This window comes from Amblyomma americanum, chromosome 1 (genome assembly GCF_052857255.1).
Source record: "Amblyomma americanum isolate KBUSLIRL-KWMA chromosome 1, ASM5285725v1, whole genome shotgun sequence".
NCBI lineage: Eukaryota > Metazoa > Arthropoda > Arachnida > Ixodida > Ixodidae > Amblyomma > Amblyomma americanum.
The window spans coordinates 264,670,546-264,674,821 of record NC_135497.1 but is presented as its reverse complement, the minus strand read 5'-3'; the positions used below and the strand labels follow the sequence as shown (position 1 = coordinate 264,674,821).

The window sequence follows — 4,276 nt, the reverse complement described above, 5'->3', positions numbered from 1 at the left end:
TGAAAATCTGTCTTCAACATCTATGGGGTGATCTGTAGCGGTGTATGCTCTGTGAACTAGGGTTGCTACCTTTGTGTGGGTTTGTTCATTGGAGTGTGGGGAGTGTAGTTGACTAATTTGACAGGAGCTTGAGTTTCCTGCAGTGCGAAGACTGTGGGGACTTCTGTGTCGGAGAGAGATTGAATGTGGAGTTGCAGATTGCTTCGCTTGGAGCGATATCATCTGCAATTCCACTGCCACACTCGAAGTTCCTTCTGGTTTGCTGCCATCATTTACTGATCTGGAGGCAAATGGGTTGTATTAGATATATCTGGGGGGAAACACTTGGTCTAATTTGATCTGCACCTGAGCAGCGATGGCGTCGTGGGCGCTTGATCTCTGCTCAAGTGTCGTCATTCTGTTTTTGAGATTGCTGAACCATGTGCTGATGTCTTTGGTCATGACTTCTAATTTCTTTTTCCATTTTCTGCTTAAGGGTAGTGATCGCGTTGATCAGGGTTCCTAACATTGTGACTTCCTGAGTGGCAGTGTCTTCTTTTGCTCTGCGCTTAGCAGGAGTGCTTTGGGTGGGTGAGTTCGGTGTGCTAACTATTGAACTGAGAGAGGGGATATCTTGAGAGATTTCAATTTTCTCTGTTGGTGGGATTCTTTTGTAGCAGCGATTGAATTTGCTTGCTAAGGCTATCGATTCGTTGACTCTTGAGTTGAATTTGCTCGTTCTGCTGTTCGAGCTGTGCTTTAAGTTGATTATTCTCACGGACACGAGAAGGAAATCGCGGACCCCAACTGACCTGTTTCTCAGATGTGGACTGTCCGGTCTTTCCTTGATTCTCAAACGTGGGCTGTCAGGTCAGGGGTGAGAATGAATTGGACCGGGACCGGGACCGGTGACGGGAGTTGGCGCTTCTTCTCGAGCTTGATCGCTGCCTGCGGCTGGATTCCAGGAGGGTTGCGTTCTTTGTCGTATCTTCTTTGGGTGTAGGCCTTTTGTTGCCCGCTCGGTTGAAATGCTGCTTGCTGCAGTCCTTGGAGCCCGTGAAGTGGGATTCATTGCAGATGATGCATTTGGCTGCGCATGTGGGTGGCTCGACTGGTGGATCAGTCTCTCCACAGCGCTGGCAGAGATTTTGCTTGGGTTTGACACAGACCTCTCTTCTGTTACCGGCTTGCCGGCAGATGATGCATGCCTCGGCTTTCGCCAGGAAGAAATAGCACTTATATACGGATCCGTAAAAACGTAGTTGCTTAGGAACCGACTTTGTGTTGACGAAAGTGACGAGTATTGACTCAGTCTTGTCCAACTGTCTTGTGTCTGTAAAGTCATACGAACAACTTTAGTTGAAAGTCTAGTCCTTGAACTATCTTTTCAGGCGTCTGGTCGTAGATAGCGTTGTAGAGAACGCCTCGGATGGCGTTGTCTGGTTGGGCGATGTAGGCCTTTAATGAGTAGGTCATGTTGGGGATTTGAAGAGACTGTAACCTAACGTAGCGTTCCGCTCTGTTTTCTGATGGGGTGCTGATTGTGAAAGAGTTGTTTCGAGGATTTATGCGTATGGCGTATTGTTGACGTACTGCCTCTATGGGGAGTTTCAGGGCGGCGCATACCAGTGATAGGATGCTGCCTCAATTGTGTTTTCGGAGATCTAGGCCGTCGCTCGGGCGGTAGATGATTTTCAGCCTGACGCTCTATAGTTGGTGGAGAATACTTGCATTGCTTGGGCTGGGCCGGTGTGGCGGGTCCGTCCGGTGGCTTGAGAGGCGAGCTCGAGGTGGCGGGCTCGTGGAGCGGTGCTGGGTGCGCCAGTTTAAGGGATGTGAGGGCAGAGACTCAATAAACAACTCCGCCTGCGCCTTGCCTCCATCACGAAGGAAGCTCAGCAATATTCCATCCAACTTGCCCACAAAATTGGGTACAGTTCTGTGCCGCCTTGAAAGGAACCCCCAGTACTGCTCAAATCTGGTCCCATTTGGACCCAAGATATTAAACTTATTTTTGGAAATATGGCGGAGGGCTTGAAGCTTGCTTCGCCTCCGCCACAGGTTGGCCCCGTATTGCACTGCCTCCGGGATCGGCCTGGGACATATAGCGCGCGTCTTTTCTATCCCATCTTTCAACTCTCCTACTTTCAGCACGTAGTAGCAATTGTGGCTCAGCTTGAGCCAATGGGCAGGCCTGTGCACTTTACTTTTCATTCTTCCTGACAACAACAGCAAGCAAGCAAACAAACCTGGTCCATCCTCCGCAGTCTCATTGAACCCGACAAAGCCAAATCGGCCACAAATCGTACACTCTAAACAATAGCTCAACAATTCCATGGGACCGACAAGGAACTCACGGACGCTTTGCGGTCGCGTTACATTGATGGCACTACAATACCACCTTGTCCAAACACCTACAACGGCCTTCCGAACACCACGCTTGATGCCCCAATAACAATAGCCGAGGTACAACCCGCAGCCCGTGCATCGCAGCGCAACACAGCTCCTGGAGCGGATAAAATCACAAATGCTATTATTTGTAATCTCAGTCATGCGCATATCCAAGCCATCACGGACTACTTCAATGATAAACTCTGGAAGAAGGGATTGGCGTCAGGATTGGCATCATGCCGAAATTATCGCCATTTCCAAGCCCGGCAAGCGGCTGTCACTTGATTCCATCCGGCCCATCTCCCTAACATCTTGTTTAGAAAAACTTTATGAACGGGTCATCCACACTCGCCTCCAAAATTATATTGAAGACAATGATCTCTTCCCTCCTACTATGGTTGAATTCAGGCTATGGCTTGCGGCTCAAGACGTCTTCCTGCTCTTGCGAGAAGTGCTTACCAAGATCCCCAGAGGTCATAAACATGTCACCTTGGCCGAAGATTTCAAGAGCGCCTTCGACAACATATCCCACGAGGCTATCCTTCAAGCCATAAATGACCTTAACTGCGGAGAAAATGTCTTTCCTTACGTGCGTGCGTTCCTCACTGACCGCACGGCCACGATAGGCATCAGTCAAACCCGCTCCGAGGTCAAAGATATGCCACACAAAGGCACACCTCAGGGAGATATTATTTCTCCCCTGTTATTCAACATTGCTACGGTCAGGCTGTCGCGTGCACTACAAGCACTTCTAAATGTAGTGTTTATCATATACGCGGATGATATTTATTTATTTATTTGGTCATATACTGTTAACCCTTCATGAGGGTCGTTACAGGGAGGGGACAAAAACAAATACATTTCATAAGCACTTCAATAAGCAATCATGAATCAGAATTCAAACTTTGTACTCCATTTCTCAAAAACATATCGACACCTAGCTCAAATTGTTGCACGTTCGCACTCTCCACATCATCACTTGGCAGTTTGTTCCATAATTCTGGCGGAGTGGCTGGTGGTCTATACACAGTCCCTAATATATACCACATGTCTGCACAGCTGATCTTGCACTAAACCGTTTCAGGGAGACTGCAATCAAGAGCGACTGCGTTTATAGTGCTTTTCACAACTATAGCTACGCCACCACCTCTAGAATCCCTGTCGCATTTAAACACCTTGTAGTCAGGAGGAAAAATACTACTGTCACTAATTGCACTATGTAACCATGTCTCAGTCAACATCAATACATCAGGGTTTTGAGAAATTAGAAGATACTCTAAATCACTTACTTTATTTGCGATACTGCGGGCGTTTACAAGTAGAATTCTGAGCTATGACCGAGAAGAATCGCTATCCGTGTCAGAAGCCTTCTCTGAAGTTTTCAACTGAATCAATGCCTGGCTAGCAGTTTTTACCCTCTTTTTGAATCGAAGAACCTTATCTTGCTCTGTACGGAACAGACACCGTTCATTTCTTTCACGATCCCAGACGTAGATATGATTGTTGATCTTAAGCTTGTCATGTACCAGTTTTACCTTGTTGCCGTTAGCTCTTTCCTTTTCACTGCTTTGCCATAGTTGTTTTCGTACTTCTGCAGTTTCCTTAGCGTAGTCTTGACTTATGCTTATCGAGCTGCCATTCAGCTTGCCACAGTTTTGCATCCCAGACTGTTTTTTCCGCGAATCATAAAAATGCATGATTACCGGCCGATTACTACCGTCTTTTTTTTTGCCAATACGATGAATTTTGTCGATCGAGTTCACTTGTACTCCCAAGGTTCCTTTGAATACATTCTCAATAACAGCTTGTTTCAGGTCGCTGTCTAATTCACCCTTGTCCTCATCGGTACCAAAAACCAAGAGGTTATTGGATTGGCTTCTATTTTCATATTCTACCAAATTATTCG

At 47.0% G+C, this 4,276-nt stretch overlaps 1 pseudogene; it reads left to right on the top strand.

Annotated features, from left to right (window-relative positions):
* Window positions 1–1,953: 1,953 nt before the first annotated feature.
* Window positions 1,954–2,083, top strand: LOC144116653 (U2 spliceosomal RNA; annotated as a pseudogene).
* Window positions 2,084–4,276: the final 2,193 nt, after the last annotated feature.